Here is a 24,730-nt window from a genome sequence, read left to right as displayed (position 1 = left end):
CACAATTTACAGCAAGTTTTGAAACGGTTCCCCATAGACGACGACGTCAGTGACGAAGTGCGACCCCACTACTTTTTGAAGACTGCTTTATTAAATTTTCCTTCTAAATCTCAGGGATTTTCTAGCGGTTTAATTAATACAACGTAAATAGCGGCCATCAAGCCCCATTATGGCCAGGCATTTACTCCTTGTAGTACGATCATCCCGCGCGTCCCCATGCTTTGCGGCAGTAGGGCTGCACCGCCGCTTAGAGGGGGGACGATTGGAGAGCCAGCATTCGGATTCAAAAACTAGAACATAACGCGGGTACCGCAACGAGTGCGTAACACTCGCCTAATTGGCAAAAGTTCTTTTATAGGGTGTCCAGGTTAACTTTAGCCAAGGTTTTAAAAAGAACATATTTCAGGTAGGCGAGGGAAACAGCTTACATACACCTACCAACCGGCTTGCGCATCATAGGTGATTTTTGTTTTGCAATTAATTAAAAAGGAATTTAGATAATTTTTCTAAATGCGTAAATATTGACTTTAGACGGCAAATGTGAATTGCAAACTTGGAGAGCACCTTCAGAAAACCCATTCCATTTATTTGCGGTAACAAAAGCCTCACGTGTATCTTTTTCCGAGCACCAAAGAAAGCCCGCGAAAAAGAAAAAAATCAAGTTACTAGCGCATCCGCGCGCCACGACTGTGCTGCTGTCAGTCCTGGCTTGAGTGAATTAAATCAGCTGCTGGCATGGCGCGACAACCCCATTGCTCCGTCAGGCCGATATGTCGACGGTGATTGCGACGCCCGCTGCAAGCGTGACGGTGCAGTGCAAGCCGTTTGGTAGGTGTATGAATACGATTTCCCTGGCCTACCTGAAATATCTTCTTTTTTAACCGTTGGCTAAAGTTAGCCTGGACACCATGTATAATGATCGCACGCGAAAAGGAGAAGGCAGCCAAACGCGCGCTGTTGACGCTGTTGGGGATGAGGGGTCCATGAGTGAGCTGACTCATTCAGCGCCGCAGGTCCCTTCTCCGAATGGCGTTGTCGGACTTGGTTATGAAGGAAACTGTACAGGGGGTTTATTTTACATATTTTACAAGATTTTGGAACCCATTGGAGGGTGATGGGGGAAGGTCGGAGGATCTGAGAAGATCTGAGGATGATCGAGGATTCCTTGGTCACGGCACTCGTCGTCCGGTTTAAAAAGGGTCCGGTCCCTAGGATTCCCCATTTTCGATGAGGTCTTCGCCACGTTGGGCGTGGCCTAACTTGCGTTGTCGTACACACACACACCACTTCACATAGGGACACGCCCCCGTCACATGCCTCGCCGGAGAGAGCGGGTGCCGCTGGACAATCGCTCCCACCTGAGAGAGCGTTGCCTTTGCGTCCGAACGACAGTTCTCACGCTGTCAAGTCGGACACGTCTTCCGGGAAGTCCGAATGGGCGAGGCGCCGGCGAGCAGGCACAGTTGAAGGGGTGAGTCACCCCTGCTCGGTTCTGGCGGTCGCTAACTGCCTCCGTGCCGCACGGTCGATCTTCCGGGAACAATGTTGTTTACAAACGGCAGTGGAATCCTCCGTCTCGAATCCAATAAACCACGCGAGGAGCAGCCGTGGGAACCAATAATGCCTATCGCCGTGCAGTGACCCCGGTTGCAGGTGTCCGGGCCGAATACGCAGCTGAATCAGACCACCGGCTGTCGCCAGAAACCTTACAGCTCCTCCGCGGCCCGAAAAATCTCGAATGTCCAGCGCTGACGACCGCAGGGCAGGAAGAGATGAGATGGCGTCCGTATTGGTTCCCTGCATTGCAATATCATCGCCCCCAAGGCAGAACCCAAAGCACCACCAACAAAGGAAAGCGCAGGTGGGACGTTCCAAACAGCAAAGCACTGCCCCAACCGCAAGCGCTCGGACTTCGCCAAAGAATCACCAGGCTTCTTCCATTGACAACAATACACTTTTAAAAAATTGTGTTCAAATTTGGGTTAATTTCGTGCCGACTGAGCGCGAAACATCCCCTTTTGAATCTGCCACAGCCGGATTACTCGGAACAAAGTAAAAAAAAAACTCGCACAAGAGGAGATTCCTCTTAGTTCTCCCGCTTACATCAGTCTGCTCAAGCCATCAGCATTTCCGTGCAGTTTCCCCTTCTTGTAACGCACTGAGAAATTGTACTGTTGGAGAGCCAGACTCCATCTGAGCAAGCGACCATTTTTGGGGGGACATCTGTCGCAGCCACGCTAAAGGACAATGGTCAGTCTCAACTACAAACTTTGCTCAGTACAGGTAACATGACAACTTCTGCGCTGCCCAAACTAAACACGCGCACTCCTTTCCGGAAGCGCTGTACGCTTCCTCTCTACTGGTCAGTTTGCGGCTGATGTACAGAACTGGGTGTTCTTCATGGTCGTAGCCAACTTGGCTTAAGACAGCACCCAGCCCTCTATCACTGGCATCACACTGGACTATGAACTCTTTCCCACAGTCAGGAGTCCTGAGCAAGGGTCGGGACACGAGTGCTTCCTTCAGGCTTATGAAGGCGTTTTCTTTTTGGTTATCCCAACTTACGTTAGTAGGTGCTCCCTTTCGCAAGGCGTCAGTTAAGGGACTAGCCCGCTGTGAGTAGTTAGGAATATATCGCTGGTAGTACCCAACTAATCCCAAAAATGAGCGAATGTCCGTTTTCGTCCGTGGTTGCGGAAATGCTGCGATCGGGCCAATCTTTAATTCGGATGGGCTCCTAGTTCCCAGGCCTACAACGTGGCACAAGTACGTCACCTGTGCGCAACCAAATCTACACTTTTCTTCCTTCAGTGTCAGTCCAGCCTGTCGTAAACTGGAAAACACGGTCCTTAGGTGTTCTAGATGCTCTTGCCAGGTTTCCGAAAAAATAGCCACATCGTCTAAAAAGGGAGTGCAAAGCACTGCATGTCCTTCAGTACGATGTCCATGAGTTTTGAGAAACTGTAGGGGGCATTCTTCAACCCAAAACTAAGCATTAAGGGTCGAAAGGTGCCCGCTGGGGAAATGAAAGCGGCATACCTGCTCGCGCTTTCTGGGAGGGGAACTTGCCAATATCCCGTACGGGATCGAGGGTGGAAATGAATTTCGCGCCGCTCACCCTTTCTATCCTTTCCTCTATGTTGGGAATCGGGTATAGCTGATGCCTGGTAATTGCATTCAGCTTTCTATAATCCACGCAGGGACGAGGATCTTTCCCTGGGGCCTCAACAAGAATTAGCGGTGAGGTATAGTCACTTTCCGCTGACTCTTTAACCTCTAACTCCAAAATGGGCTGAATTTCCGCGTCCATTATTTATTTTGCCGCGGTGATACCCTGTTGGGTTTCGACCGTACCGGCTCATCAGAGGTGAGCTCGATTTCGTGTGTCAGGAGGTGTGTCTTTCCCGGGCGACTGCTAAATAGGTCAGCGAATTCGCTCAACAACTGCTTTAGCGTGTCGACCTGTGTCCCGCTTAGGAAATCTGCATTCACGGAGTGAGCCAGAATGTTCTCCAGGTTGTTACTAGCGTCCGCACCTCCCTTCCAACCCTGACTCTCGCTGTCCAGCTCTTCTGGTTCATTTAGAGTCAGATTGACGATTCCGCTGCGTTCCACGAACGGCTTCATCAGATTGCAATGATAGATTCTCACCTGCTTTCCCCTGCCTGGAACCCTTAGCGCGTAATTCGTCTCCGAAAGTGTTTGCAACACTTCCACTGGACCATCCCAGTGAACTTCCAGCTTGTTTTTTCTCGATGGCCGGAGGATCATCACGCGATCGCCCGCTGTGAAACCTCGAAGGCGCGCGTTTTTGTCATAATATACCTTTGCGCCCTCCTGGGCAGCTTTCATATTTCGATTTACTAATTTTCTCGAGTTGTTAAGGTGGTCCAGTAGCTGAAGCACGTACTCAACCACTGTCTGGTTCTCACCTGTTCCTTCCCACATTTCTCTCAGCATTCGGAGGGGACAGCGGAGGGCTCTTCCGTACACGAGTTCTGCTGGCGTAAACCCCGTAGCTTCGTGGGGGACTGTTCGTAAAGCGAAAAGTGTGGCCGGCAGACAATCCTCCCACTCTGCTTTATGCTCATAACAAAGAGCGCGTAGCACCCGCTTCAGCACCGAATGCCATTTCTCTACACTGTTGGACTGCGGATGATACACCGAGCTGTGTAACAGTTTGATTCCGCATCTTTCTAGGAATGTGGTCGTCAAGGCGCTTGTAAAGACCGTCGCCTGATCGGCTTGGATTTCGGCCGGAAATCCTATTCTCGCGAACACTGACAAAAGAGCGTCAACTATTTCTGTGGAGCTCAAGTCCTTCAACGGAATTGCTTCGGGAAATTTTGTGGCGGGACATAGCATAGTAAGCAAGTACTTATAGCCTGATTTCGTTTTAGGCAAAGGGCCTACTGTGTCTATTACAAGCCGGCGGAAGGGTTCCGAGATCAATGGAACAATTTTCAGTGGAGCCTTCCATGTCTCTCCCGGCTTTTCCACGCGCTGGCACGCATCGCATGATTTTACGTAGCGTTCTGCACCTTTGAAACAACCCGGCCAATAATATTTCATTATTAGCCGCTCCTTTGTTTTATTGATTCCCAGATGTCCTACCCAGCCATTTCCGTGGCAGGGACTAAGAATGTCCGCTCTGTATTCTTAGGGCGCGACCAGCTGATCAAATTTTTTGCCTTTTCTGTCCCGGTAGTGTCGGTATAGTAAACCTCCCTTCTCGTGCATCGTTATGTTGCATCTCGCGATGCCCTCTTTAGCTGTAAGGTGCAGTCTTTCCAAAGTGGGATCCTGCTTCTGCTCTTTTATTAGGGACTCCCTGTTCACCTCCAGAAGGCGATCAAAACTACGCGATGTTGGAGATAAAACGGATCCTTCAGCGTTTTTTTATTCCTCTACCGACATAGTGGTTGAAGTCCCTCGTCGCTCATTTTCTCGGTCAGCTGTCTGGCTTTCATTCCTCGTTGGTTCCCTTCCCTCCTCATTTGATTGCAACGATATGCTGGCTGGTGCGTCTCTGGGCACCTGAGGTTCGGGAATCTGACTTAGTTGAGATGCGAGCTGACGAGTTTTCGATCTTGCCAAAGCTTGTATCACCCCGCTTCCGAGTTTCTGGCCTCTCTCGCGTAGCAATTGGTCTGATCGATTCGAGAAGAGGTAAGGATATTGAAGTGGCATGGCCTTCGAAACTGCGGCCTCAGTGATTAGCTCTCCAAACGGTCCACAAATTATCACTCTAGCTATGGGAAGGCATACACTGTGTTCTTCTACTGCCTGTTTTATCCACGAGACTTCTCCCGTAAAATCGTCCACTGAGACGTAAGACGGGTGGACAACGTCCATCGTCGCGGCGCTATCACGAAGCACCCTGCACGGTTTCCCGTTAACGTGCAGCACGTGCAGGTATGGCTTAAGGAGCTCTAGATTCTCGGCGTTATCCTCGACGCACGAGAACACCAAACGTTGCTTTGTACACTTGGCTGCAAAGTGCCCGACACCATTGCAGTTGTAGCAACGAAATGGCCTACTAGCCTCAAACTCTTTTTTCGCGGCTTTGTCTGCTCCCTGTCTCTTCGCCTGTTCTTCACGCTTTTCTGGCGCTACCTTCGTTGCCTCCGATTGCTCCGAACTTCTAGCACTTTGCGTCTTTCTGCAAGGCCCTTTATCTCGCATCGCGTTTCGAGCGTATGACGCACCCTCTTCAGTGCTCAACCTTCTGCGCGAAACGTACTCCTCTGCTAGCTCAGCGGCCCTTTCAACTGTGTCGACTTTTTCCCTGTCTTGAACTCACAGTTTCACCACTTGGGGAATGCTTCGGTAAAATTGCTCAAGGCAAAAACATTCAATGATTTTGTTTCGGCTTTCATAAACCTCGGCTCCTTTTAGCCACTCTAGCAGATTCGTCTTTAGGCCATACGCGAAATCCGGATAGCCCTCGCTATCGTTTTTCATTGCGTTCCTGAAGCGCTGTCGGAAAGCTGCGGCTGACAGCCGGTACGTTTTTAGCAGGCTGGCTTTGACTATTTCGTAGTCAGCTGCGTCTTGTGTGCTAAGTCTCGCTATGACTTCAGCTACTTCACATGGCAAGAGTGTCAGAAGCCGTTGCAGCCATGTACTGCGAGCAAAGTTCTCCCTTTCGCAAGTTCTCTCAAAGTTTCCCAGGTACAATCCTATGTCCCTTCCACTTTCATAGGGCCACACGAATATGTTCATTCTATATGATTGTACATCGCTTGCTCTTTCAGGAGACCCGGCTCTCGTACTGTCGCCTTTTTTTCGATTTTCGCTTTCAAGCTGCAATCGCTTTAGATTTCTTTCTTTTTTTTCAGCTTCCCACTTTTGCCGTTCTTTCTCTTTTTCCCATTCCGCTTCCCTTTTTCTTTTTTCTTCCTGTACCAAATTCCACGTATCTACCAGCTGATCGTCCTCTACGTGTTTTTGAATTGTCTTGCATAATTCAAGTTTTGTAATCTTGTCCTGTACTTCTATTGACAGTTCCTCGCATAACAACAGCAAGTCCGACTTTGACAATTTCATAACGTCCATGACAACGGTTTCTCCGCTTTGGCAATGCTATCTTCAATATGTCGTGAGATTATCCTTTCTCAGTTGACATACACTTCCCAGTGATTCTAGATTATTCTCTCAAAATCTGAAGCGTGGCGGATCCTATAGCAAAATGCCGAAACGCTTACCGGTTGAGAAAGCACGATGTCGCACGGTCCATCCCAGCTGCTGCCAACCAGTTGTTGGGGATGAGGGGTCCTTGAGTGAGCTGACTCTTTCAGCGCCGCAGGTCCCTTCTCCGAATGACGTTGTCGGACTTGGTTATGAAGGAAACTGTACAGGGGGTTTATTTTACATATTTTACAAGATTTTGGAACCCATTGAAGGGTGATGGGGAAGGTCGGAGGATCTGAGAAGATCTGAGGATGATCGAGGATTCCTTGGTCACGGCACTCGTCGTCCGGTTTAAAAAGGGTCCGGTCCCTAGGATTCCCCAGGTTCGAGGAGGTCTTCGCCAGGTTGGGCGTGGCCTAACTTGCGTTGTCGTACACACACACACACACACACACACACACACACACACACACACACACACACACACACACACACACACACACACACACACACACACACACACACACGCGCGCACGCACACACACACACACACACACACACACACACACACACACACACACACACACACACACACCACTTCACATAGGGACACGCCCCCGTCACATGCCTCGCCGGAGAGAGAGGGTGCCGCTGGACAATCGCGCCCACCAGAGAGAGCGTTGTCTTCACGTCCGAACGACAGTTCTCACGCTGTCAAGTCGGACACGTCTTCCGGGAAGTCCGAATGGGCTAGGCGCCCACGAGCAGGCACAGTTGATGAGGTGAGTCACCCCTGTTCGGTTCTGGCGGTCGCTATCTGCCTCCGTGCCGCACGGTCGATCTTCCGGGAACAATGTTGTTTACAAACGGCTGTGGAATCCTCCGTCTCGAATCCAATAAACCACGCGAGGACCGGCCGTGGGAACCAAGATGCCTATCGCCGTGCAGTTACCCCGGTTGCAGGTGTCCCGGCCGAATACGCAGCTGAATCAGAACACCGGCTGTCGCCAGAAACCTTACAACGCCAAGGAATCGCGCACAAACGTCGCACTAAACGCGTGTACAACTTGCCCGAGGTCGACTGAGAGTGCGGCCGATAGCAGCACTTAGGCTATATGTCCCTTCCTAAAATTCGCTATTCCTATTCTAGAAAGCGTTTCGTGCTGCCCTTTCCCACACGATTACAATATAGAATGCATGATTGCTTCTTCTTGAACCACTGCCTTCCTCGTGATCAACAAGGGAAGCTTGCGTTTCTTTTAAAGCAGTAGTTATACAATGGACTTCGTCAGGAACGACGGCACTGCACCGATGGAGAGCATTACGGGCGTGGCGAAATGAACACATGCGGAAGGACAATACTGTTCACCAACGAATACCCACCTCCGCGGAGGAGGAATCAACCATTAAATTGAGCACTACAGTCTCATGTGAAAAACAAGCGCACGCTCCGCTAAGGCCTCTTGCCATCCGCCAAGTTCGAAGCACTCCAGGAGAATGAGAGGAGGATAAGGGAAATTAGAGCGGCTAATGAGATCGCTACTTGGACATGCATAGAGTGTATTCTGTACGTTTAAGCCCTTATCTCTGGGCATGTGGCTCAGCCAGGCCCCCTGCCCCCACCCCTAACACACACACGCACACAAGAATAATGTGCCAGCCTCTAGGGCATCTGGGACAGCGAGTCGTATCACCCGATCTAATGGAAGACACCGTTACTCACCAAGAAAATGCTCAGTGCACATTACTCCCCCAGTTCATAACACTAAACATCACACTAAGGACTGACCGAAACACGAAGCTGAAGCGAACGTAATTGCAGATGAATACTACGCTGCGCACACATACGGAAGCAAACTTTAGGGTGATCCAACGATGAAAAAAAAACCTGCGCGCACATAACCCAGAAAAAGTGCTTACGAGAAACCAGCGCGATAATACTGCATTAAAAGACAACAAAACTTGTCAGACTTCACGAGACTTGAACGAAAAGTTCGGCTGTATTAAAGGAGAATAAGACACCACGCGCCTAAGCTCAGATTGAGATTAATCGCTCAACAAATCCGCACACGCATCGGCAAGTGACGTAACTGCGCAGTACAGGGCGTCCGACCCCTACCCTTCAATAAAGCACGAAATACAACTGCCTCAAAATGCCACACACAAGTGACCACAATAAACTCCGTCAACTGTAAAACGCGCTATAGGGCAGCGGCTGCATAAAAGAAAAAAAAAAGAGCCATCTAGCTCGCCCTCACAATTTTTGATGACACAGGCCTCTAACGACGCGTCCGCAGCTCATATAACACCAGATGGAGCGGCACCATAGCGGGCAGTGACTTTGTAAAGCGGAGTGACAGTTGAGGGCGCTAGAGCCAGAGGGCGCCAGCACATCTCGGCCTTTGTTAACGAATGAGCGCATTGGGGCGCAGAGGCAGAGAGATGACGGACAGAGTTTCTAAGCATTACCTAGAGTGAAAGCTGGCGCCACCGTGTTTGCGAGTTTCTGAAAGAGCTATGAATGAGAACTTCATCCAGAGCCAATGGAAGGTGCTCCGTCCCCTGTTTTTCGCTCTCTCTTTCAGTCCCTAGTGTTTTGGTGTTGGGATGTATTAGTGCGTGCATCTACGCGGCCCGTGGCGCGGGTGTCTACAGCAAAGAGGTTGCTCTACAGCACGGTGGGAGAACAAGATAATATTTTTCCACCGTGATCTAGAGTCAGTTCGCCGCGCTAATCTGCGCATGCGCGCGCCCAACGGGGCTAGATATTAACGCACGCTATCAGGTGGCGTTATCATGGGGGGACGGACTCTTTTCCTTTTTAATTCTTATGACTAGGCTTCAAAGCTATCGCCGTACGCTCCCTCCTCACCTTTTTTCCAACCATGACTTCATCTTCCGTGAGAATGCCGGGAAGACTGCAAGGCGCACTTGGCTTGACCCTAGAACAAAAAAAAAACAACTGTACAAATACCGATTTTCGCAAAATATATGTTGCAAGTGAGCGTGGTTTTCCAATCAGTAAGTCTTTTAAAAGAATATGGTAACTGTGCATCACAACAAACGAGCAGATGAGCAGGCAAGCACCGAATTTGTCAATGACGGGAGGTGGCTTTTCTTCATGCCGCCAAAGATAGCGAATCACGGAAAATATTTCTTTTGCGTTTAACAGAGGCGCTTTTTAGAGCAAGTATTCTCGAAAAAATTGCTAATTCTTAAAATACTACGCTTTAGATGCTTTTTTTCCGCATTGTGAAAAAATACAAACGTTTCATTGGTGTAGCCTACTATTGAGGGACGCGCCCTATGTTCGTGCATGGGATATGTTCGTGCCGCGAGAATCTTATCCGATCCCAAGGTTTTTTATGACAAATTAGTTTGCGCCAGTAGGTGCCGGCTCTTGGCATGTCCTGGTGCTGCGTTTACAAATTTTACCAAGAAAAACATGAATTAGAAAGAGAAACCTCTGCTATCACAAGTTAAGTGACGGCCGCGTGTTCTTGCTGGCAAGTCCAACATGCCGGTATTTGCGTGAATTAATTCATGAATCAGATAGTCGTTCCTGCAGGCAATGTGCGGTCATCGCCGGTGTTCGAAACGAATAAAACGCAATCCTCGGCGAGTACGGTTATAAGTTGCGCTTGTCGAAGTGTTTAATTTCGCGCTTTTAAATTGTCTCCGAGTCTCCTACGAGAAATGTGCAGAGTGGTCACAGCAGCGGACTGCTGAGTTGTCAGTTCACGCAAAAAAAAAAGAAAACTTGTTCCGTTCTTTCACATTTCAGTGCACGGGTAGCGCAGGTTCCCGCTGAGCAAAACCCAGCTTGCTACATAAATGGTTCCCAGTGAGAGTACGAGCCGTGCCTAGCAGTCACCAGACACATTGCTCAGCTCGGTCTGAGTCAAGAGCCTTCGGATCTCAAACGAACTGCGTGCATAGCTGCAGTACACAACCACAAAGCGCACGCATCAGGAAATTCTACAGTGGTTAAAACCAAACTAAAATCGAATCCATAGCACAGTCAACAAGCCACTCTAGGTTTCAATCCGGTTTGCTGTCTTCCCAGCATACATCGGGCGTCGATCGTGGATGAAGTTGGTTTGGATTATGGGGGTTTAACGTCCTAAAGCGACTCAGGCTATGAGAGACGCCGTAGTGAAGGGCTCCGGAAATTTCGACCCCCCGGGGGTTCTTTAACGTGCACTGACATCGCACAGCACACGGGCCTCTAGAATTCCGCCTCCATCGAAATTCGACCACCACGGCCGGGATCAAACCCGCGTCTTTCGGGCCAGCAGATGGTGGATGAAGTGAAAAGCCGCCTGCTTTCCCTCTAGTGTAGAGTAGGAAATCCTATAGAGATAACAACCAGCTTTTCGGCAGTCTGTTCAGATATTTTCACGGGATAGAGAACTTCGAAAGCCCGGTCATGCATTTCTCAGCTAACGTTTGGACGCCCGAGCACGTTTGATGGGCTGAACAATGTGTGTGCTCCCGTGGGGATTTCAAAGTGTAGGAGACCTGCGGAGCTACTTCCGCGGCGTGAACATGAAGAAATGCCACATATTAGAGTCCCGTGTTCGTTGAGCAAACCAAGGAAGAGCGCGCTGCTTTCGCGAAGCTCGTGTGTGCCGCAGGTGGACCACATCGTTAACGACGTGGAAGTGAACAGAAAAATAAAAGGTGCCTCGCTGGAACGAAATATGGACCAGTGTGCTCTTAGTGTTTTTACTGTCGTCGAGTGGACTTTGTGGACTCGGTTTTCTCTATTCCGCAGTCGGTTCTTGTGCCCTGTCCTTATGTCTTTATCTGCTTGTCGTCCACCGCCGAATCCCAGTGGTTAAGTACTCCACGACATAAGAGTCCTTCGGTAGTGTACGTACGTTGCGCTTAAAAATTAGCGGTACGCAGCTTCGTACCGTCCGCGCAACAGGCGAGAACAGCAGTGATCGAAGTGACTTCTCGTGACATGTTTTCGCCGTTATAGTTCTTTCCCTTTCTCGGCAACGATCCTCCCAAGAGAAATATGTCCAAAGTGGGACTTCGTCCATGCTGATAATGTGGCTTGCGCTCATGTCCTTTCAGAAACGCACTGAAGTTGTCCAGTTGTGCCTTAAGATCGTCGGGGTGCTCCATTGTCCTCCGCGCTCGATCACACCAGCTTAATATTCCGCCGTATAAAGCGGAAGCAGCACGACGGACTGCGCTTGAAGCCAACAGTATTCGTCTCTGTTGCAAGGGTCTTCGCCTTGAGACAGAGTTGCACTGTGCGCGCAGCCCTCTGCCTTCGGAGGACCTGGGCACGCGCAAACGATTCTCGAGCTAGCTCCGGCCATCATGCAATTCTTGCCGTGGCTGGCCTTCTTGGCAGAATTATTGTTCGGAGCGCACTGGTGGCTCTTAAATTCCCCCCCCCCCCTGCCTTCCTGCAGCCAGGTTCCCGTGTTCCTAGGTGTGCAAATTCAACTGCACACAACTTGAATTTCGCGGTAACTTATATATATTCGCCTCGCAGGCGGCGTACGTCATGGTTAGCGAGGAATGAGGCACAACACATGCCAAAAATTCTAAATTGTGTGGTTTACTGCCCCGAAACGACATTTGGGCTATGATGGACGCCGTATAGTGGTGGGCTGCGGATTACCTTGAACCACCTGGGTTTCTTTTTTAACATGCGCTGACATCACACAGCGCAAGCTTGGGTGGCTCTTGGGGCGTGGCCGCCGCCGCCCGGATTTAGTCCATACATATGTCGCACTGGTGGACAAGACGCACCAACGAGAATTTCAGAAAAGAACCGCGACTTATACACCAGAAAAAATAAATAAAAACAGTCTAAATAGTGCATGGTAGGATGAGCTTGAACGCAACCTTGAACGCCAGGTGACTTCCACCAACAAGTATAGTTGAGGACAGAATAATGTGGACCAACTGCTTTGCTGTTCACAGGTTTGTTCCTTTCATGAGCAAGCGCAAAAGTGAAAAAGCTAGGACCTGCACGTATATGCATCTTACATCCAATAATGTTTTCTAGGTTAAGAATCATAAGATATTGACCGCCGAAGTGTGCACTCCGTCCGAGACTGATGCAAGCAGTCACCTCGGGCAGCCTTGGGCTTGTAGTTTTCTCTGCACAGCAAGGAACTGCGCGACAGGAGCACAGATGGGCCTCATGTCTACCTCATACGACCCGGACAAGCATATATCAAGGCGACTGATACAGTGCTTTGTAATATCGCGATGTATATATACGCATATGCTTGTAATACAACTGCTTGCGCGCATGTCTCAAACCGAGACACGCACTGTGGTTATACTTCGCTCAGTATTCCAATATTCAGTGTGCAGAACACTTTTTGCCGTCGAAAAGGACTGGAGCTCATTTGGAATATATGTGGGACCACGTATACTGTCCTCTCTCCAGTAATGCAATCGTTTATGCTTTGTCTATCAGATGTGACGGAACATGGCACCTCAGGCAGCGGACGACACTCAGTAACTGTACCAAAGACTGTGATGCAGCATAGAAGAAAGCTTAATTTTGTGATGTCACTCTCTAGTTATCACCATGGATGCACCATTGTAAATATGATGCATGCCAAGCAGTATATTCCCACAGAAAGCATGTTTTCGTAAACATGTAGTCCATCTTATGCAAGTCAAGCAAGAGATGTAACATAACTTGGATAAACTGCACAAGGACATACACTTGTATTCGTAATTAATGGTTGTCAATGGTCATTTGAGATGGTAAACGTCTCACTGCAACTGGTGATTAGATGGATTACACAGCATATGCCTCAAAAGAAAAAATGAACCTCTGCACGTGTATGCCAAGTGACACCGGGGCTTGCATGTTATCATTGCAGTAAAACAGCTCTTGCTATCAGCAGTACACTGGACAATGCTGTGGCCTAGTTAAAAGCATTTCGTATTTTTCACCGATTTATTAGTCTCTGCAATTCAAATTACTTCATGCATTAGACCTGCAGTCGAAGAAAGACAAGTATAGAGCTTCGCGGCCCTCTTTGAAAGCTGTTAGGGTTCCTCACTGCTAAAATGGTTGAAGAATTCTGTATTAACCGATGGTTAAGTTCACAGGTTTTTGTGAACCAAATATAATTTTTAGTATTGCGTATATGAAAACCGAGAAGTGTCCTTGAACGACCGCCCCGCCGCGGTGGCTCAGTGGTTAGGGCGCTCGACTACTGATCCGGAGTTCCCAGGTTCGACCCCGACCGCGGCGGCTGCGTTTCTATGGAGGAAAAACGCTAAGGCGCCCGTGTGCTGTGCGATGTCAGTGCACGTTAAAGATCCCCAGGTGGTCGAAATTATTCCGGAGCCCTCCACTACGGCACCTCTTCTTCCTTCCTTCTTTCACTGTCTCCTTTATCCCTTCCCTTACGGCGCGGTTCAGGGACAGATACTGCGCCATTTCCTTTCCCCCCAAGAACCAATTATTATTATTATTGAACGACCCAAGTTTAAAAAAAAACTGCAATAAATATGTGATCAAATGACAAGTAATATAAACTGAAGTGGTGCATAACCTATATGTCCATCATTACAGTAATTTAGATCGGTTTCTCTGGACGGCTCAAACACTATTTCCAAGGCTGTTGCTGACCTTATCAAGACCAAAAACTTCTGGCTCAAGTATAATTTACACAACTGCAATGTCTGTAAACAAAATTGTCATTTTCTGCCATATCAGTGCGCATGGTACAAGAGACAAGGTATATCACCTCTCAACGCTTTAAAGCATGAAAAAAATGGTGACAAAAACACCTAAGTGCACTCGCACTGCAGCGAAACAGTAATGAAAAGAGAATCCTAAGTATCCTTTTGTGTGTAGTAAATGGTTTATAGCATACTGTCTGGTCAGGAATTGAGGCGAGATGAAGTTCCCTATAGTCACTGACCATGGTCAAAAAGAAATGACGATGATTCGGGAGCGCTACGGTTCTTCACAACTATGATGGAGGGAGCAGACACATCTTTTCGACCATTGTCAGTGACCAGTCAAGTTCATCTACCTTTTGTGTAAGTATGCTTTGTGCAGCACATTTTACATTGCCTGAACTGGCAGTGATCAGTCACAGTACTATTTTATGCTGTTTTTCTCACTGCTTAGGAATAAATTACATTTTATCACAGCCTCAGACATCTGCATTACCTTGATGCACTGCTCTTTTTTTGTGAAAGCCGGCGTTGCCAGTAACACCTGTACCATTTCATTTGTTTTCTAGCATATAATAGCACTTTTTTCAGTGAAAGCAACCTGTTATTAATATGGGGTAATATATCAAAAAGGCAAAGTTAAAATTTTGTGATTTGTGGGGTTTAACATCCCGAAGTGATACTATACTCCGTTTCATATATCAGGTGCAACAGTGTGTAAGGTATGGGGAAGTAGTCCACATGAAAAAAAGAGAGGCGTGTTACTCCGCGCTTCTTGTGAGCCTGAGCGGTCTAACCTAAGCAACAGCATGTCGTCAGTAATAAGAGCACCTTTAACCAAGCTCATGACGAATGTGTCATGTACCATGACTGAAAGCAAAGAATTTTAATTTTCGCTCACCACAAGGAGCGCACTACTTTTTGATTGCTGATGTAGATAGCACAAACAAGAGCGCTAGCTTTGGCAGCGTTGCACAAATGAATGAAACTGAGTATAGTGCTGCAAGGTCTATCAAGTTACATCCTCATTTTACATAATCCTTTGTAATCATGTCAAATGCACATTCAAGCAGTCATGCTGCATATACCAATAAGTCTCACAAAATATTTACATCAATTTATGTTAATGCAGCCTTGTGTGCTCTATACTATATTGTCTGCATACTATAACCCACAGTCTGTTTTGTACTACCAAGTAGAAAATTTTGATGGAAACGGGTGGTCTTTGGAGGCGCAGCTGCGACCCTGCCAGCGCATTTGGGTGGCGCTCAAAAAGGGCCGTTATCTTCAAAGCTGATGATTTCCCCTGGTGAGGTGTAGGAGATGATGTACAAAGCACCAATGACTGCGGTGTTTTGCATCTGAATACAAGGCTGGAAGTCCATCTTCAGCTGCATTTCAGTGGATGCAAAATACAGAAGATATATCAGGCTGCTCCCTCTTTGTACAGGCACATGTTTCTTCATTCCAAAGTAGAAATCTGACTCATCATGGTGGCTCAGTGGTTAGGATACTTGACTGCTGAAACCAAGGACGTGAGTGCAAACCTGGCTGTTTTTTTTATGGAGACGAAAAGCAAGGCGTCCATGTACTGCGTGATGTCAGTGCACATTAAAGATCCCCAGGTGGTCAAAATTTCTGAAGCCCTGCATTACGACGTCCCTCATAGCCAGAGTCTTTGCGACGCTAAACCAAACACAACCAACAGCACTCTGAGCTTTCACTCAAAGTGGAGAAGAGAAAAAATAACGTGCCCTTGCTTGTAATTAAGCTTCAGGCATCGAAGTTGGTCTTTCATAGTCGAGAGAGGCCACATCTTAGCTTCTTCGCCAAGAGCGCTGTAGCGCCTTATATTGGGTCTTGAGCTTTCGATCTCTTAAAGAAATCTCTGCCATTTGACAAGATGCCAGCTTTGACTCTTTCCTCGTAGACATCAACAATGACAACAGAAGAGTTGTCCACTAAAAAGCAGTCTCCCACTTTCAACATGCTGCTCAACGCTTCTAGAGATCTTTGCACATTGCCTTGCTTCCGACAAACTGCAGCTGAGCTGTGCCAGTGGCTTGTTTGTTGTTCGCAGCATTTTTTTAACTTTTCCCAAATAGCTTTCGAAGGGAAAGGCACTGAATTGATCAACAGGGTCATGGTCAAGGAACTGCTCCGCCAAGTGCATCAAACTGTGTACGTTGTACACCAGCTGTTTCGCGCCATACAGCCTGCCGAATTCCTGTACAAAATACCTTAACAGGTCCCGGGCAAAACTGTTGAGAGCTACATCGTGCTCCTGGGAGGCAAGTGTTCTCAGAGCCACATGCAGTTGCAGAAAAATATTTGTATTGCTCTGCAGCCAGAATAGCCTTTAGAACTACAGGCCCCATATAGAGTAAAAACATTCTGAACTCAGTCGCTTTCCAGCGGTCCAGTTCTTCGGTCCCTCTGGGTTTCCGCTGAAAACAACTGGGAAAAGCAGTGGCCGCTTCTCGCCGCCTGTTATTGAGCCGGCTCCATTCCTCGCTGCTGAGTCGAGCAGCATGCCCAGGAGAGACCCAATTTCTCAGCAGCCGCCGCATCACTCCCAGGCAGACCAGGTGCATGTACTCTGTGGGAAAGCATGCCACCATGTCAATATGTAAGGTAGTGAATGGCGAAACGCCAGTGTGGTGCCGCCGATCATCCTGACTATGAAATGACTCATCACTTCCTTGCGGTGCATGGAGATCTGGAAATGTAAGCCTGTTTGCCACATAGCGGCCCTTTTGACTGGATCTCTTACAAGCATGGTACCCTGAATGTCCAGTTATTGCCTTCACAAAACTTCTTGCCGGGGCATCGCAGATAACAGCATCAATGTAACAGGAACACAAGTCCCTCTTAGTAACAAACCGTTACTGCTAAGACTGCGCACTTCTTCTAAAAAGGGGGCAAGAAATTCCTGGAGACACGGTGGCTTCCCTGTGCCACAGTACACACGGACCATAAATGGTGCAGAATTCCTCATGTTTGCTACTCGGCAAAGTATGGGCCAGAAACCAGTCTGGCTACTTCTGTGGAGAGGCAGGCCATCAATGTTGGCATGCAGCCCGAAGTTGTTGGGCACAGGCCCTTGCCCAACTGCTTGCTGAATGCCTTCGGCAAGGCCAAAACGAACGAAGGTGTTGTGCTCTAGCAGCGCTTTTCGCTGCGTCCGCATAACAGTTCTTGCCTCTTTTGGCAGCTCTTGAATCCCACGACGACTGCAGAAATCGAGCATATCATTGAGGCAAGCGTGCGTCATGTTGTGCTTGCTGGCTATGACAGCCAACTCCTCCGTCGCCGAGAGACTGTGCGCAAAATGCTCACGAGGCTCAGCTATGGTCTGAGCCGTTGGACAAGCGGATGACACACTCTCATCACCTGACTCTTCTGAGCTTGTGGCATCATCACTTGAATGCTCTGAAATTGCATCATCACTCGAATGATCTGAGGCAGCCCCATCATCACTTGACCTGCTGCCTGCGCACAATGATCTGCTCACTGATGACATCCGATCAGACTCCTGCACAAATGACAACGCCTGGTCTGCATGTGGTGATGTTACGATTCGCCCGCTCCCACTGGCGCAGGCGTCTTCAGCGCACACTTCGCTTCTACGTCACGTGGTTGCTTCAGACGGTAGCAACCGTGGGGGGAGGAGGGGGGAGGTGAGAACGTCGACTAATGGTTCGCTCTGCGATCGTTTCCTGCCCCCACAATTCAACCGTGAAGACGCAGATTTGCCCGGCCGTCGTGAAACACCGAGCTCTTCCAAAATCTCCCGATACTCTTTCTCGACGATGCGGTACTTGCGCCTCCTTGCACTCATGGCGAAAAGCAGGAGCTCTGCAGTGAAATACGATGACCGTAAAAGCTGCACAAAGGGACAGCAGAGAGGTAGAACGAACCACACGTTCACACCACAAAAAAGAAAACGGCGGGCACTCGCGAGCGCGAGCTCTGAACCTCGCTGCCGATGGCCTGGAGCAAAGGGTCCTCTATTTTTTCTGTGCCTGGTCGAAGGCTGTTGAAGCCCCGTCTGACCACGTCGTGTTTCTCCGCGGAGCGGCGCTTCAGCCCTGGATGGATGGGCGTACGCGTAGTTGCGGCCGGCTGCAGGGGCTTCTGCGGCCGCGGAATAAACGTGGGCTTTGCCTACTTCGCAAAGTACCAACTCGTCCTAAGCCTTTACCTATTCGTGGCTACAGCAAAGAGGAACGCTCTTTTATATTTTCTGGAAAATAAACGCCAGTTAATTGTGAATCAGCAGCGCTGAGCGCCTCGACACCAAATTTTTTTGTGTGTGTGTGTGTTTTTCTTTCAAATTTTTACTATACTTCTCTCGAAGTCAACCTTGTTCATATGCCTCGCAGTGTTCTGCCCTGTTCTTTAACAGGGAAAGGAGCGCGATAGCAGAACACTTCCTGGCTGACTCTGAGGGAACATGCATTGCGCTCACTGCCGAGAAATCAACGCATAACAGTCAACGCCACCACACAAAATACGTCACTCTGCCTTATGTCTAAGTGCCAGCGAAACCATCGCCTGAATCCTGAGAAAAGGGTGGTCTCCAGGTTGCGCCCAAGTCTACAAGCACTGCTGCGCTTGGTTACGGGTGTTCCCAAAATCGACCACAGAGAAAAAGAGCCCAAGGCATTATCTACAAAATTTCTTGCGCCTACTGCGACGCAGCTACATTGGTGAAACCAAAGATATATAAAAGAAAGAATTCGGCAACACGAAAACGACGTCCGCAACTATGCAAGAAACCTCAGTCCTCTAACTGAACATTCCAAAGACACACAATCAACTTCGACGAAACCACCATACTCGGTGCGGGAACAGGTTAGCAAAAACGCGCTTACTCGAATCCTGGCACATTCAAACGACCCCGAACAGCATCAACAGTACAAAGGGAAACCTCCCCAAGACAGGCAATCAACTTTGACGAAACCAGCATGCTCGGCTCCGGAACAATTAATAAACACAAACCTGCAGTCACCCAGTGCGCGGACGACTTTCCACCGGAGGCGAAAAGTCTCATCGAAGACCTTAATTCTCAGGACACAGGAAACGTTGCTGCCAGCGCCAGACACTGCAGCGCTCCTTGCGATGTTAGGGGGTTATTTGATTGACTCGCGTTGTTCAAGGAAAAATTTATTGCAGCAGCTGCACTGTTCTTACTCGACCAGCCTCATCTGCGCACAGTGACAGTTTGACCCGTCATCAGGACAGAGGAGGCCTCCTTTATCCCTTCAATGGAGTTTGTGTACGCTCTGTACGCCCTGAAGAACTGTCGAGGTGTTGCTCAACAAAAGATTTTTAGCAAAACCCCAGCAAGCTGCAGTCAACAATGCAGTTTAAGCTCTTGCTGAACATGGAGCACTGAAATTTGAGCTTGCTTGCAGTGATCACCACGGCCAGCTTCTGAAACTCATCTGCACAAAGTTTTTCCGGCCTGTTTTCGTGAACTATGCGTTATCAGTGAATGACAGGAACGACGCAGTGAAGCCGCTCACATGAAAGCCTCTATCTAGAAAGCTGTTAAAGTTGTGAAAACATTTTTGCGCATCTATGTAAATTTTATTCCAACTACGACAGTGAAATTTTTTTCCATTCACTCATCGCACACAAAAATGCTTCCTTAATGTTTCTGCTTATATACTGGATAGGATACGACTTGTGCTGAGAATGCGTGTTTTGCAAAAATTTGAAGTACACTAATAATGAAGGTCGATACAGCTCAAAACTGAGGAATTCATGTCGGTACTGCAGCAACGTTCGATCTGTATGCCCGGCCGCCGCTTTCATATTTTCTTTGATGAGCAGATTATATTCCAAAATAGCAATCTGACCCATCATGGTTGCTCAGTGGTTAGGATGCTTGGCTGCTGAACCCAAGGACGTGAGTGCCATCCTGGCTGCTTTTTGATGAAGACGAAAAGCAAGGCGTACATGCAAGTACATGCACACATGGCTTAACAAAAACAACTTAGCACTTTAACGATCGTGCCCGCATATCACTCTTACTAAAAGAAGAGGAGTATCAGAATATTGCGCGCCGCGTTTTACGCTGAAACTCCTGCCGCGTCGTCTGCTCCATCTAGGGCTGCGCGCGCCATTTGTCGGCAGCTTCGCGCACTAGCGCGAACAGCGCCTAACAACGGCGTTCCCCGCTGTTGAGCGGGCATAAATAGAATAGAGGTGGCTATGGCTGCAGTATAGTGCCTAGAAATATACTGGCTAGTGTACGCAGCGCGTGCGTTTCTAACGGGAGGGCGAGGCCCCCGCCGCGATGACTACTCGGAGAGGCCGCAAGGGGCGCTGCCGGTCGAGTGGATGCGTCTGTCGTCTGCTGCCGCGCCGATGCCGCAGCCTCGCGCGATTGCTTAGGACGTGTGAAATCAATGTTTGACAGGCATCATCTCTTAGATTGTGAAGCTCGAAGACGCTAAAGGTGAGCAAAAACGTCCTGAGGTGTTAAAGGCTAAGAGGCAATGCAAAGAGAGGACGTGTTTTGTTCCGTTCTGTCGAAGCGGTTATCCGTCTAACGAAGAAAATGTGTATTTGTTCACTGCACCGGCGGACCCAGCACGGCTTGCTGAATGGTAAAATAAGATCAAGAGGGCATACAGAAGGCTGACACCGAAGGCTGTCGTGTGCGAAAAACATTTTGAGAACGAATGTATCGAAAGATCTTTTAAAATTGCGGTGAACGGCGTCGTGAACAAACTCGCCCGAGAGAAGCCACGCCTGAAGCCCGATGCTGTCCCTACAGTATTTGAAAATTACCCAGCTCATCTTGTGCCTAAAAAGATGGTGAAAAGGAAGGTGCGAAACATTTGCGACCAAGGACCGGCACCTAAAAAACGGAAGCGAAATGTCGAGCTGGTGAATCCCGAGTTGCACTCTGCAGTCGACGGTGGTGATACGTGGGTTGACTCTCACTGCGTCTCTCGTGGAGGCGCATCGGAGGAACTCCGGAAGCGTTCCGATTCTGAGCAGACACACATTGCTACAGGACCGGTGTGTGATAGCGAAGCGATACTGCAGTCGCCGTGCCCAGGTGATCTTCGGCACCCGTTCGATGCAATTCTGATTCCGGTGACATGGATGAAGTTGTCGGCTGCGTGAAGTGGCGCACTATTTTATGTCTGTTGCGAGACTGAAGCTGGTGACTTCTCGAAGCTTTTCATCGAAAGAATGGTGACTTTTGGAAAACCTTTGCGTGAGCATGGTTCTGTAATTGCTACAATTTACTTCCGAGGAAGAGAAAAGGAAAAGCTCGTGCTTACATCTCGCCATGAGGCAGAGACATTAGTCAAAGAAATGGCTCTGCGTGGTCTTTGTAATTGATGTGGCATGATTCCTGTTGCAGGAAAGCACACCTCATACAGAAATAAGTACTTTGTAGAGAAATGCTTGCTGAACACTGATGGAAAAGGAGAGTCATGCTTGCACAGCAAATATTTACGGAAGCTCTCGCAGAACAACATGTACAGAACAAAAAAGACGAAAGATCCTTGCAGTGACAAGAAAAAATTCAAGAATTTTTTTCGTGCTTTGAGAAAGACAAAGAAAAGCCTGGCCAATAATCAGCAGCAGGTGACTAAAATGAAGGAGCAAAACAATGCACTGAGCGAAGAAGCTCTTGAGGCAAAAATACACTCACTCCCGAAGAAGCAGCAGTTAGCTGTGAGAGCTTGTTTCCTGGCCGCAAGACGAAAGTCTCTGAGAGGCATACCTTATGATGATATCTGGATTGTGGAGTGTTTGCTAATGAGGATGCGGAGCCCAAGGCTCAACGAGCACCTTCGGAAGCAGAACATTATGACTCTGCCTGGACGAAAATGCTTGCAAAATATCTGCAACGATTTAAGGGTGGCCTTGGTCTGAACGAGAAGGTTTTTGCGGCTTTAAGCGAAGAGACCAAAAGCATGGACACGTTCAGCCGTCACGGGGGCCTGCTTGTGGATGAGATTAAACTCTCCGAACATCTCAGTGCGAAGGCAGCCGGTAAGTTTCAATACCAATTCCAACATGTCATTCCTGTAGCTTTAAATTAATTCTACATCTCAGGTAGAAAAGCAAGATTGCATTTTATTTGCTCCATTATGAGAGTCAATGTTCCGCATGATGCGTAATGTGCTTTTTGTAACAATTCAGGTAACATTGAAGGCTTCGTGGATCTTGGAGATTACACGACCAGTGACCACAAAGGTGTGCTTGTAGACGACGGGATGATTGTGCTTTTTCAGCCCTACACCGGTAAGTTGCTTAAAATGTGCTAGCTTTTAAACTCATGGCATCAGCTACTTGGTCATATATCTCGCCCCATCATTGGTCTTGCCCATTTTTTAGGGAGCTGGGCGCAAATCCTTGCCGTTTTTGCCTCGAATGGAAATGTGAAAGCAGACACACTGGCAAAAATTGTAGTCGAATGCACGGTCCTGGCTGAACAAGCAGGCCTGTACGTTGACTCCGTGACATGTGACGGCGCCAGCTGGAACATGAGCATGTAGCGGATCTTTGGCATACGTCGTGAGCAAACTATAAATTTCACTCATTTGTTAATACTGTCAGCCTGTGTGTAAGCATAATAAACTTCTTAAAAGCGAAATTTCACAATTACCTGAAAACTCCACATAATCGTTCTTAAAATGTATATAAATTATAGGCTGCAATGGATTCATAATAGTGTAGTGTTTTATCTGTTTCCATACTAATGTATAGTCAAAAGCTGCAAGTTTGATATCCTGCCGCTGTGGTAAATATAAAAATGTGCTACTCTATCACACTCAAAGCTGTGTAGGTGAAGCCTACACAGTGTCTCTCTGTTGCTGGCTTTAAAGACATTGTTCTGGCATCATTTTTTCGTTAACTAATGTTCAAAACATGTTTTCAATAGGTTCTGCTACTCATCTGAGAAACAGCACGAAGCACCCTGTCGACCCTAAAAAGCAATTTTTCTTCGTCTCAGACTTTTCACACCTTCTGAAAAAATGTGTGGAATGGATTTGTGTCCAAACGCTACCTGACTCCGTCTGGCTACGTTCACAGCGGTATTATCGAGACAGCGTGGGAGTCGGCCCGCGACAATGCAACGCTGAAAGCTATGCCCAACATAACAAGTTCACACTTGAAGCCAAATTCATTCGAGAAAATGAAAGTAGATTTAGCATTTCAGCTTTTTGGTGACCAGGTGATCAAGGGACTCTATGTGCACAGAAAACGTGTACATTCTGTGCTCAGGAATGCAGAACCAACAGAGCAATTCGTCAAGCAAATGAACCGGCTTATCCGCATAATGACCTCAAGGACGAGCCAAAAGGCTCTGAAGCCCGGAAATGCAGATTAAAAATTCCTAGAAAATTTTTTACATTACCTAGACGCATGGCAGCGGCATGCAGAACCAGCTGGGGGCGGATTTCTTACTGAAAACACGGCTTGTGGACTAAGGGTTACGATAAGAAGTACATTATAAACTTGCTATCTTACCTTAGCTCCACTGTAGGATACAACTATTTCTTCACATGGCGTTTGAGTCAGGAAAAACTGGAAAACGTTTTCGGCATTATAAGGCAGTCATCTGGTTGTAACGACCACTCTACCGTGTCACAGTTTCTGGTGACTGTTAACTTAATGTCTTTTTTATAACCTGGAAAAACCACCGAGAGGTACGAACTGCTCACCAGATGTTATCAAAGCACTCTTGAGTGAAGCACCTGTATCACAGTCTAGCACCAAGGCAGCGCCACTTTTGAACATTATTGATAATTTATTTGACCATGAAAATGTTGATGAAGTCGAGGAGGCAATTTATAGTGTTCTGCTCAGAAATGACCATGCCGGGTACGTAGAAAGGAAAAGTAACGCTGCTTTGATCTACTATGCTTCTGGCTATGTGGCGAGAAAGACAATCGCAAAAAAACGCATGCCCGCAGTGTGCATCTTGTCTTTTTGTGACAGCAAATGACGCAAACATGGATGACAGTTCTCACTTTACATCTCATTTTGACAACGGTGGGCTAGTTTACCTATAGTTCCGCCCGGTCCACTGCAGTCAAGCTAATCGAGGACGAATTCACCGCCTTCTTCAGCAGAAATGTTCTGCATGAAGAGAGTTTGCTAGATTTCGCTTAGTGCTTACGTTCCTTCTCACTGCCGCCGCTTGGCTGCTCTAGCCATGAGAAGGAAAGTTTGTCCGAAGTGGTCAAGTTTTATGTCTTGTTAAGGTTCAGATTTTTTGTTAAGGGCCTGAACAAGAAAAGAGAAGGTCAAAGGCAGCGACAAAAACTCCTTAAATTGCGCCACTGCCAGTAGCATGAAGTATGAATAATTCTGCTTTGTCCTCTTTATGTTGCACTTGATTTGTTATATAATACTGTACACTGTTGTGTGAATA

General features: G+C 48.0%; 1 protein-coding gene and 1 pseudogene across 1 annotated transcript in view; one reads left to right on the top strand and one right to left on the bottom strand.

The window, feature by feature from the left end:
- Nucleotides 1-24,730, bottom strand: part of LOC144116059 (uncharacterized) — a 430,049-nt gene that overhangs the window by 341,650 nt on the left and 63,669 nt on the right. The gene's annotated exons all lie outside the window — the stretch shown is intronic.
- On the top strand, nucleotides 20,186-24,648 carry LOC144116524 (uncharacterized; annotated as a pseudogene).

The sequence above is a fragment of the Amblyomma americanum genome, chromosome 1 (assembly GCF_052857255.1).
Source record: "Amblyomma americanum isolate KBUSLIRL-KWMA chromosome 1, ASM5285725v1, whole genome shotgun sequence".
Lineage (NCBI taxonomy): Eukaryota > Metazoa > Arthropoda > Arachnida > Ixodida > Ixodidae > Amblyomma > Amblyomma americanum.
The sequence above is the reverse complement of the archived record's forward strand: the minus strand, read 5'-3'. Positions and strand labels throughout refer to the sequence as shown.